Source organism: Meleagris gallopavo, chromosome 4 (assembly GCF_905368555.1).
Source record: "Meleagris gallopavo chromosome 4, MGAL_WU_HG_1.1, whole genome shotgun sequence".
Classification (NCBI taxonomy): Eukaryota; Metazoa; Chordata; class Aves; order Galliformes; family Phasianidae; genus Meleagris; species Meleagris gallopavo.
This window is the reverse complement of record NC_139407.1, coordinates 18,264,118-18,276,701: the sequence shown is the minus strand read 5'-3', so window position 1 is coordinate 18,276,701 and position 12,584 is coordinate 18,264,118. Positions and strand designations below refer to the sequence as shown.

Below are 12,584 nucleotides of genomic sequence, written 5' to 3'. Positions count from 1 at the left end.
TTTTCCTGTCTCCCTTTGCTGCTGCTTTGTGATAGCTACAGTGACTCTACTTAAGAAGTTATCACTATGTGTGCCTAACTATTGTCACGTTATTCATACATATTGCTCTATACCTACAGAAAGGGAATTTTACCCGTGGTTTTATTTCCCAGATGCTCAGCATACTGAATTTTACTGCAACTCTTTGTGGTCCATTTCAGTTCTTATTGTTCTGGATACATTTCATTAAAAACTTATGTGGCTCACTAATTCTGTTTTCCAGATAAATTTCCAATATGTTGAACAGCATCAGCCTCCAATGATTTGTATGAAATTCCACTTACATCCTCCCTGCATCGCAAAAACTGGCTATTTAGATCTGCTTGTTTTTTTGTTTTTTTTTTTCTCTGTACCCTTATTTCCTATTAGATATTTTACTCTGTTGTGAAAGGGGCTATCCCTTGGCAATTCAGTTTCTTTAAAGCTTTTCTACTTAAGCTGGAGCTCTGTTCACACATGTATTAGAAGAGCAGTGGCAAACTGCTTGCCAGAAAGAGCATCATTTGAGTTAGATCTGTCATTAGCCTAGTAAGAGAGCTCTTTTGAAACATTAACCTTCATGTTATCTTTACAAATAAGATTAAGGCTCAGTAATAAGAGAGCATTTTAGGAGGCAGTCGGGAAGGAAGAGGGGAGCCTCAGCCTCACACATGTTAGCAGGACAGTAGAGTATTTGAGGTTTCTTCTGGAAAATATTCAGGTGGAACATACTGTGAAAATCAACTTTAGAAGAAGCAAATGTTCACAAAATGTCTTCTCGCAGCTACAATTTATGTTAATTTCCTGCCACTGTGGTCATTCTGGATAGGAGGGGATCAAAAGTAAAAGCAATGCAAAACTTTACTAAGTTTTCCCAGCCTACAAGCACAGACTTCCAGTGAAACCAGCAGTCCCAGGAGCATCTGAGCTCCCTGTCCTGTGGTAACACAGACACGTGTCGTATGACCAACAGCACTGCAAGTCACCCTCAGGGCTGGTCCTGTACACTTATGCCACTTCAGCAGCATGGATTGTCCCCAGGGAAATTCTGCCCACCACCACCACCTTCATTCAGCTCTCCTACAAGCTCATCTTCCTTCAGTTGAGGGGTAAAACCTCAAATTTAAGTGCTGCATCTCAAAAGACTTGTATGACAGGGGAAAAAAATAAATTTCAGAAGCAAAACAATATACAGAAACTGAGACCAAGTACTGACCAGTAGAGAATACAATACAGCCGGAAATACAACCAGAAGGAGCACTGGAGGTTGAACCAGGGAAAGAGAGGAAATCAAATCCAGAAACCAAGTGTCAGTGTCAGTTGTGCAATCTGTTTTCACAGAATCATCTAAATCTGAATTAGTGAATTCCACTTCAGCTTTTGCTCCTACCCACCACGACATACACGGTATCTGGGAAATGTGTGAGGCACATCTCTGCAGAACAGCATGAGTCCGGTGCCTCCAAAAGGCCGAAGTCAATACGTTCCTGTGTCAGATGCATGCACCAGGGTAGCCATCCCAGCTGCACAACACATGATGTGTCAACTGCTTTACATAGGGTGGGTCAGGAAGAGGCTCATTAAGGAGAAACTCTACAGCTCTGCTTGCAACATCTTTGCATCCTCGACCAGTTTTACACCAAAGCCAAATTACACTGTTTTCAGAAAAGTGTTATTCTACACGGAGACAGAAATCTCTAGAGAATTGCCAGATGAACAGTGTCTAGTACATTAGATAGACATATGCCACTCATCTTTCATATCATTATTTCATTGTTGAGGAGAAAACATACACTTACCTTTTTAAGTTAAGTGTAATTAATTAAACTTAGTAATGTTTACAACAAAGCATTCCAAATTCTGATTATCGTACATAGGCGATGACAGACAGAGCTTCTCCACGAGTACACTTTGCAGTCAGGGAGTCTCAGCCTAACCATTTCCTCTGAGCTGAATTTCTCTCCTGTCTGGAAAGGCCATGACTCCACTCCCTAGAGGTATATACAAAATAATTCCCTCAAAAACAGTCAGTGGAGTTCAGTACACAAATCCCCTTGAAATTCACCCTATTTATAAACTAAGAGCTAACCTCTGAGATGGCTTTCCACAGAAGTATGGTTCACCAATTGGCTAAGACAGACAATGACAGCACATTTTACAAAGGCTGGAGCATTTGCGTGGCATTTCTGGGCAGTGTGAGCTTGTTCCTGTGGCCACATTTTTTTGGTGCATCTGCTGGGAAGCAGTGCTGGACAGAAGTGAATTACATCATTGCTTTGATTACTGAACAGTCCCCACTGTGGAACTTCCCCACAGTGGACCTGAAAGCTATTCCTGAATAATTGGAGGTACCATCACATAGCTGTTACAGATGATAAACAGTTTAGATTTGCTTTTCCCATCCTTGACCCTTCCGTTGACCTTTCAGCTGTAAAATCGGCCACGGCATTATGTGTGAGAAACAGTGTAAATCCCAGCAAGGCCAATGACAATTGCACTCCCGGAACTCTTACATCACTCTCATATCTGCTTATACAATGAATATGCTGGCTTCTATTTATCCCAAACCTTTAAAACAAAGCTAAAACTGTATTATCCTACTGTTGATCCAGTTCTATAAGAGGAAGATTTTGTGAGTACCTCACTGAGATAAGCACCTGAAAGAAGACACCCCCTCCAGCGTTGAATGGTACCTTGGCTAGTCTGTCCTGTCTGTGATACAAGCCTGTTTATGAAAAATGAAAGATATTTGGAGTGCTAATTTCTGTTCCACAGACAATCTGCAGTCTATTTGCTATTCCTTTTTGGCTTTATTTTTAACGGGGCCTTAAAACATATTTTTCCTTAAAATGACAACATTCTTTTCTGCCCTCTTTGTTCATGGGGCTTTGTGTGCTCATAAACAGTTTAAGAGTTCCCTTCACACCTGTGATGCACATGTGTGCCTGTAATAAAGGCTCTCTTATCTATCCTGCAAGGATAAACTTAACAGCACAGTGTTTAAGAAAAAGCACTGTCCTTGTGATTGCAATAAACAGAAGTAAACCCAAACCTACAGCAGTGACATTAAGGTCTGAGCTAGGAGAGAACTTGACCCATGAAGCTCATTAAAAAATCTGCTCTCTCAGGTACTAGGGGTGTCTCTAGTTTGCACTCTGGGATTTAAACTCTCTGTAACCTGAGTTCATTGAAGTGCACTGGTAATAGAAATCACCACTTGTATTTCAAATGAACATCTGCCTATCAAGTGTCTCCGTGCATTAAGGTCTTTAAAAATTCTACAAGTATTTTTTCATGAAGCCATCCAAAGTCTGGATAGCTTTATTAAATCTAAGCACTGGGTCAAATACATGCTCCTCAGTATGGCAAAATCAGGAGGGAAAGTTAGGAAAAGCTAATCATGAAACTTGGACTTTCAAACTCATTCTTTCAAGCAGCCTCTCCTTTCTTCAGCACTCCAGCCAGTCAATCCTCCTACACTTTGAATGACATCCAAAGATAAAAAAATTTTTACACATTCACTAACCATAACAGTGTTGCCTTTCAGCTTATGATCTGTCTACCCCTGCTGTTTAGTCAATGCTTACACCAAGATGCATACAGATAAACAAATAGGTAAATAAAGCTGGAAATTCCTGCATATGAGACCCTTATAAAAATTTTGCACCACTTTGCACATTTTACATGTTTATACCATACAGAAAATTAGAACTTCCTATTTGTCACATATTCTAGTCACTTCCCTAGAGAAATAAAGGGACAGAGTCTTTCTTATTTCTTCTCCTGGCTCCAGTGTGGGAGCAGAGAGGCCGTGGGGAAGGCGAGCAAACCTGCAGCTCCTGACCAGGCAGCAAATCTTGCTCAAAGATGCAAGGCAGCAGCTTGCATCATCTCAAGGTTTTGCTGCATCCTTCTTTTGGGTCCCTGGACTCCGTGTTCCTTACTTGGAAAATTGTGCCAAAAATGCCAGTTAACATAACCTGAACTATGCTAAAGCCATGCTGCTGCTCAAAGACAGCTCACTCAGAAAACGCCCCCTGGAAGCTCGTTTACACAGTGGGGAGTGGATTGGCATGCAGTAAGACTTCCAAGCCGCGAATTCTCTTTTCAGCTGCCTGCACTGCTCCTGCTGTCCAAGCTCCAAGTTGAGGTCTCAAAAGGAAGAAATCCCCAAGTTGGCCTGACCACAGGACATTTTGGGATCTGCAAGACTGTCTCAGTCTATTTTAACTTAAGCACTGGTACAAAGTCTGAGAGAAATTTATCTTCACAGAGAAAAGCTTAATCTTCTGGTTAGACAACACCACACACTACAATTTGATACTTAGTAAATACTCTCAGAGCTATAATAGTAGTATTTACTTGGTCACTTATCCTTTTAGCAGTAAAAAACAACTGAGACTAAAGTTCAGTTGCAATGTTTTGCAGCTGCTGTGGCGAGGACCCCCTCGGAAAGTAATTTCCAGAGGATTCCTGTTGTTAAAAAACCATTTCCTCAGTGAGGAATGGGGTGTCTGGAAGATAGCAATGGGGACAAAACTAAGCACAGAAGTTTAAAAGCATTCCTGAAGAGCATTTAAAAAACCCTGTATTTATTCAAACAACTGCAAAAACATTTTAAGCTGTTAAGCAGTATAGCCTCTCCACCAAAATACAGACTTGTTGGCCTACCTTTGGATAGATGTTTTTCTTCATTGTCCCTAAAAGGGAAGGTATAGAGGAGAAGGTATAGAGAATGGATGGCAACCTCCTATCTCCCTCAGTCCTCCAACAGCTTCCAGTATTTCCATTCTCAAACACTGACCCACAAGAGTTTCCTGCCCCAAGATCTGGTTGAAATACTTTATTATGAGTAATATACACTGCAAATTTAGTTTTATTGGGAGTAACAGGAACTGAGAGGGTCTGGAAGAACAACTTCAGCCTCACTGAGTAATCTGCAGTGTTTAGCTCACACATCGCAGAGTATGGTTGGTTTGGTAGGTCAGATGGCATCATTATTGCTACCTGAAAGGGTGAAAATCTTACATTTCAGAATTAAAAGTCTGATAAAATTTTCAGACTATGCCAAAAGTGTGAAACACCTGATGTCTACATGTGTACTTGACATCTCCCATCATCACAGGCTGTTGATGTGATGATCCCTCCACACAGAGAACAATAATGATGCCATGGTATTTATCTCTGGAAACACTGCCAAATTTATCATCAGTAAACATACCAGCTGTGCCACCTTTGCTGGTCTGCCAAACAGTCACCCTGTACCCTGTTAGATGACAGCCAGCTTTTTTCTCCCTCCCTGTTTCTTTTGTTATTGTTATCCCCTCACATTACTCAGTGTACACTCTCTCTCTGTGTGAATGTTGTCTGTTAAACATTAAATCACAATCTGGAATTCCTTCTTTGGTAAGGAATGTAATTGTTCTCCCCATCTCTAATGAGGGGATGGTCATTTCACAGCTCCTCTTCCCCTCCCTCCCTCCTGAAGAGCAACAGGGAGACAATGCATGAGAAGGAAGAAAAGTTCCCACCCCACACTCCTCCTCTCAAAGAGACGTAAGTGGCTCACAGCTCAGTCTCTGTATCCTGTGCAACTTAACACCCCAATGTAGAGAAGTGGATAAACTTTTATTTTTATCACAAAAAACAAGAGGGTGTCTTAAGCAAGTCCGCTACGAACCAGAAGGGTGGAAGGCTCTGCTGTTTTGCTGTCAACCCAAAAAAGAAGAAACAAACAAGAAAGGCAAGTCTGTGCTGGCCCTGCCAGCTTAGGTCATCAGAACCAGCCATTTTTAACCCAGATGCTGCTGAAGACACATTGAGGAGATAAAATGCATGCCAAGCCCAAAGTTCCCTAACACCACCTTTTGCTTGCAGCTCTACATCATGTTGGACAGAGGTTTTCCTACTTTAAATCCACACTCTGTAAGAACTTGCTATGAACAGAGATCATATACCCTGCCTGTGGTAGGGGAGTTGGGACTTGATGATCCTTAAGGTCCTTTCCAACCCAAGCTGTTCTGTGATTCCATGGTATGAGCAACAGTACTGCTTTGTTATGCTTCACATGAACAGACCCATGGTAAGAAAATTACAGAAGGCACTGCTGCCCACCAGAAAATCTAACCATCCAGGCAGATGGAGTCTTCCTTAGAACTTGGAGCATTAGAAAGCCCTCAAAAGCTGCTTTTATTTGCAACTTCAGGAAGCAACCTCACTAAGCTATGTGAGATGGGAACCTAGCTCCAATTGAAAAGGACTTAGATATCTATGAACTGACTTGAATACTTGACACTGGCCACCTGGAGTACCATGGTGTCCTCTGTAAAACAACAGAGTTCTGCTGAGAGAGAAGAAAACCAACCAACAACAACAACAAACTCCACCAAACTAAAAGGAGAGGATGAAAGAATATGAAAGCAAAAGGAGTAAGTACAAGATGGCAGCACATCTGTCACTACCTTTTTTTGATACAGATTAAATCTTTCTGACACTTCTGAAAATGAACTCAATTAACTCCAAAGAGATCAGTTACACTAGTTTCATTTCTATTAGTGGCTTTACGAATGATTTGCTCTCTCCCCCCTTTCAGAGCCCTCTTACGCCAAAATACCAAACTTCAGCATCTCTACAGGCTGTCCTGAAGAGATTCACCATTTTGTGTAGGAACACACAATAAAGAACATCCAAAAGCTACTCTGTTCTGTGCAGGGGGGAAAAAAAAAAAAAAAAAAAAAAAGGAAAATAAAGGAGGTTTTTTTTTTTTTTTTTTCCTCAAGAGATGCATTACTTTCAGAGTATTTTCTATCTTTCTACTTACGGTTGAGATTCCAAGAATAAACATTTGCCACATAGCAACATAGGCATGTTCTGTTTGCAATTCTTTTTAACAGGTCCCATTTTCGTCATTTAAGACTTGCAGAAAGAGATCGCACTGACAGAAAGTCTCTGCTTCCCTCCATGAGAGCTGCCAAAATGCACAGAACTGAGCCCTGTCCTCTCGCTCCCTGGCCTGATGAGTACGCCTTTAGAGGCATGCACAGCCTGGTTCACACTTACATGATGCACAGAGAATGAGGCAGAGGGCTCGCATAGTGAAGCAACACCTCATTCTCGAGCATGTGCAGAGCAGTCCACCTTCGCTTACTGCTAAAATCACTAAAGCAGTGCCATTTGCACTGCATATGTGCAACATGCATGTCTCCAAGATTCATTACTGCGCATATGAAAATTCAATCATATCAAAGCTTAGCTTTAAGAAAGTCCCAAGGGGCTGAACCATGTGCTTATGCACTTTGAGGGGGGGAAAAAAACCACCCTTAAATTTTTCTTTTTTTTTTTCTTTTTTGGTAACATTGCCCCAGTCTTTTTTTTTTTTTTTTTAATAAGAATAAAATACATGCTGAATGAGTGAACTCCACATTCCTTCTGTGTGTTTATCCATCCATTTCATAAATCAAGTTTTGTTTCTGTGCAAACACAAGTATATAAATCATAGATGGATTTAGAGTCAATCGCGAGAAAACTAGCTTTAATGAATAAAACTAATTATTTCATTTGAAAACTGCTGTGCTTTTGACATTTAGCACAACAACATGTATACTTTCATGTTCTTTCTCTCTCTACTTTTTGTAGCTCTTTCAAAAGCAGACTATTCTGCAATTTGGAAATCCCACATATTCACCTATTTTCATTACAACTTGAAAATTGCTTTTTTCATGATGCTTTTTATGAAAGTAAATTTGTAATTCAATCAAAAAAGAATTATTGTACTGAATTGTACTGACGTTCTCTAAAATACTTTTTCAAGCAAAGTTCATTAAAAAAAAAATATATATATAAAATGAATCTGCTCTTCCTTCTTTTGTATAGGCCATTCACATCCATGGACGTGAATCTCATAGAAGTTGGTTTCAACTTAGAGATACCAGAAATGCAATGTAATTCATAGTTGAAAGACAAGCATTTTCAAAGGGTCAACTCTCAGTTATCCAAAGCACAATCAAACTGCACACGAAGCTTTACCAGTGGAGCCAAAGCAAGGAGGCAGCTCCTGCTTTTCTTCCTCATTCCAAAACATCACACAAACCTTGACTTCTTGGACCTGTTACCAACATTTGGTGGCTGCCATGCAGACCCTGTTGGCACCATGCACTGATAGGCCAAGGGGGGGCATGCTGCTGGCTGCAACCTCCAGCCCAGGTGGGAAGGAAAGGTCTCTGCTTTGAAGGTGCTCCACAAACCAAAATTTCTACGTGTATAAAGGGTTTTTTTGGATATAGTCTAACAAGAACTACAGAAGTGGAGAGCCACGCAAACAAACAGAAGCAGGAACTTCATGGGACTCCTTTGTGGAGTTAAATTTTTCCAGAACAGCATTTCCAGAGTGATGCACTTGTACAACTGTGGAAGGATAAGACTCAGCTGAGAAGCCATGAGATACAAAGTGCTTGCAAGACACAGCCAGTATTGAGATAATTAAAGACAAAATTAAGCTTGTGCTATACTGGCATCTGCAAAGCATCAGTTAATCAAACAGTGTGCTAATCAGAGTCATTTTTCTGAGGGAAGAATGAAATCAAGCTTCATCATCTTTTCTGTTGTCCTCAGACTTTGACAGACTTTCCAGACAGAAACTAAATTTCCCTAAGTATTTGCACACCAGGCACTGCATCAGAACCCAAGACATTTTCTAGGTGCTACTGCAACATTAGTAGGAAGTAGTGCTAGAGAAGCCACTTTATAGGTGCTTTTGCTCTGTATTAAGACGTCAAATAATAATAACAAATTAAAGTAGGCACCAAAGCATTACCCAGGAAGGAGCTAATACTCCACATCCCATTTTTGCAATCAAGAGACAAGCCACTCAACTATTTAGCAAGACTGCTGCCAGTAAGCCAGTGTTTCCCAGATTCCACAAAGAAGAGCAAAGAATACATTCTCTAGTGACCTCTGCAGATTTAGCAATCCTGTGCTTTTTTGGTTTGGGTTTTTTTCCTGGTATTTTTTCTTTTTTCTTTTTCATTTTTGGACTATTGCTGGATGTAACTTCTAGGTATTGTAATCAATTTATTTTTAATTCAATGGAGAAATAATTCATACTGTCTTGGTTGCTAGCTATTCAAGATATTGTGGTTGCCTTTTTGGTGTCTTTGATACATTCTTTTGTAACGTTCTCAGGGCACTGAAGTCAATTACTAAATTTCATGCTGTTTTACTTGCTACAAAGCACCATCCAAACATTTTCTAGCAAGTCCTTGTGGGTAACTACATCCTGTTTAAGAAGTGCATGCATGTCCACGTGCTGATAGAGATGAGGTCAATGTCAGTGCAGCCATTTTGATTAATGCCTTTATGCTTTGGTCTCTGTAGGCTTAAGCCTCTTAACACAAGAGTAAAAAAAATAAAATCAAATTAAGCCAAGCACATCTGAAACACAAAGACTTCGCTGGTATCTGTCCATCATGCCTCTGTAATGTTATAACTTGTTCCAGCTTTTCTCTCCCTTTTCTCTGTTCCAAACCTCATCCTCTCTCACCCACCCTGCAGACATACCCATCTCCTTTCCTGGCTGTCCTACTTCTTCCCTCACTGCTGCTGCTCCCGCTGTGGGGATGTGGGAGGGCCCGTCCTGGTAGGAGGCACAAACCCAACAAGCTATGTAGTGATGGGGGAAATGGGAGATGCAACCTATTTGGAAGAGTAATGCAAGAATGGCTTTCAGCCAGGGCTTGGGAAAGGTAGAAGGTCATGGAACCTACAGGTTGAAGAAGGGAAATGGCTGGAAATGGAGCTCGGTAGCTCTCAGCCTACCACATCACTGTGCTGGAGGAGGAAACAGTGCTGATCTAGGGAAGAGGAGAGAGGGAACACAACCTGGAGGGAGGAAATCTCAAATGTGGTGAACTGAAATTACTACAGTGCCACCATAAAGAAATCTACGAACAGTTATGACTTGCAATCCTAATTATGATATACAGGCATTTCCCTTTCAGGTGGTGTCACTGTAGCAGAATGACGACACAGTAGAGCTTTCCCTACTAATGCAGTGAAAACTGTATCTAACATGCAGAAAAAGTAACACTGCCAATCCGGCCTCTTTTATTTATGGCTCTATTCACTGCATTTTATTTATTGAGAGAGATGATGTATCCAATATATCCATGACAACTTTCTAGAAGAGGCTAACTACCAAAATGTTGGCTGCTCCCAAAAGTCATTCCTCTAAATCAAGTTGTGAAAGGAAACTGGTGGCAGACAGCATAAAGAACTGAGCCCTCTGAAAAGTAACAATCTCACATGCACCGCACACTACAATTTCTGAGCATTCTTTTCTCTTGTGCACATGCTGTAGACACCTTGTGATTTTCTGTGAAAATGGGAAAACATTAACAGTCTGCAGAAAGGAGAAAACGGAAATAAAAATGAAGAACTGCAATGACAGTGAAGTCTCACTAATTTAGCATATCAGTACTCCTCATTCTCTACTGATCCAAGGCAATAAAGGGAATGAGAACAGAAAATAAATAATATTCCTCAGAAAGACATAAAAAGACAAGTCATGGTAAGATCCGCGCTTGACCTGCCAGTCTCTCTAGCAAGCCAAATCAGCTTACTTTGTTCACACAAAGTAATTTCTATAGTTTGAACTGGAACTTTGCCTGACAACGAAGCACAGGATCTTCCTTTTCTGGGTAGATGTACTGTAACCACCAGCTGAAATACATCAAGACTCCAGATAAGCCATGAACTATTGTATCCGTTGATTTATAGCTGATTAAAAGACTCCCAAGTTGCTCCTAGTCCCAAGAATTAATGTATTAAAGAAACCTTCTGCAAGCCTGTTGGTCTACCAAATAAGATGCTGGCTGTTGGAGCTCCCAGTGGTTTTGGTGACAGTCCTCTGATTTCCACTGCAGGTATCAGCAGATAGGTTACTGCACACCTCAGAGCTGTCACAGCAGCCCTTGCAAAATCTATTAATTTAAGATTCATAACCCTACTCCTTAATAAAATTATTTCCTATTTATACAAATGACTCAATTCACATTACCAAAATATGAAAGGTACTTCCATTTTCAACGTATTATAAATTCCATTAATGCAAAGGATTGTTTTAGAAAAAAAGGCATACACATCTCTATTCTTTTGGCAAATGGCACAGAAAATTTCAATGCAAAGTCCCATAACCTAAACAAATCAATAACTAATCTAATAAAAGAGTAATTTACAGCAATTATTACAATGTCATGTCCTGGTTGAAACCATGTGTCACACCACTGTAAAGAATGCAGCGGCTTACCAATCCAGCAACTAGAAGCAACCAACAATAAAGTCTTGTAGCAAAATAACTTTTTTTTTTTCCTTCTACAGCAATTCTATGTTAATTGTTTTGCCTCAGAGTGGAGGATCGGAAATAATACCTCCAATTACTGCCAGTAAATCTGAGTCGTTTTCGTGATGTACAGCAGTGTGAGAGCACACGGCTCCCAGGGACAGTCCCAGGTAGAGAGAAAGGAATCATGATCAACAGCCTGACAGGAGGTGAGGCTTCACTCCCTGAGAAGCCACAGCCACCAATCCTCAGGGAGTTGCTTGAGGAAAAAGAGCATAGAGAGGCTTCCTCAGGTAAACTCACAGCAAGTGCTACGTACAGGACATCTTAATGTGTGTACCACCTCTTCCAGGATTACAGACACTTAAAATGCTTTCTCTGGCTTGAAGTATACCCTGAGAGTTTGTGCCAGTAGCTAGAAATTTATGGCAAACAATTCATGTTTACACTGGCAAAACCTTGCAAATGTAACTTGTGGTCAGCGCACCCTGTTTTCCAGAAGCTAGGTAAATTACACCCAATCATCCTCATCAATGCGATAAATATACACTCAAGAAATTAGGATGGTGCATGCAAAGAAAGATGGCAAGACTTCTCCAAAAGGCAAAATTACCTATCGTGAGTGGGCTGCACAGCATAGCCTCACAAGGACCTGCACTGAAGCACATGAGACAGGTAACATTCAGTGGGAAAATGACCCTATGTACTGACTTTTGGTGAACACAAACAAAAGAAAAAACAAGGCAAATGTAAAAGAAAGCATACCATGCTCCTGTATTTCCTCAAGGTGATTTTGCATGATATTTATTACAATCTGCACAAGGAAAGAGTGCAGTACTTCAGTAATATGAAACTTGAGCACAGCATCTGTTACTAAACTTTGCTCAGAGGTAAGGAAATGCAACCAAATTCTGGGTGAATTATAAAACAATTGAGTGGCTAGGGAAAAGAAAGCCCGGAGTAGTTTAAAAACAAATTTACCATGTTTGAAAACAAAAACTATTATCATTATTATTATGCCTGCACACAGAACCAAGTGGTAACGTTCAATTATTAGGAAGCTGATATGAAATGTAACAAATTCAGTGGGTCATTTAAATTTGCAGCTTCTCTGCTGTTTTAAGGAGAACGTAGGCAAGACAGAGACCCTTCGGGCACTGAGTATTTTGCCTTTTTAGTGCTGAATGCTGGCAGCTTTCTTGCTGCTACACTGTTTGTTGTTTATGAAAAG

The 12,584-nt window shown here is 40.6% G+C and overlaps 1 protein-coding gene across 5 annotated transcripts in view; it reads right to left on the bottom strand.

Moving 5' to 3' along the window:
* DKK2 (dickkopf Wnt signaling pathway inhibitor 2) overlaps window positions 1–12,584 on the bottom strand; it is a 169,451-nt gene that overhangs the window by 26,966 nt on the left and 129,901 nt on the right. The window lies entirely within an intron of this gene.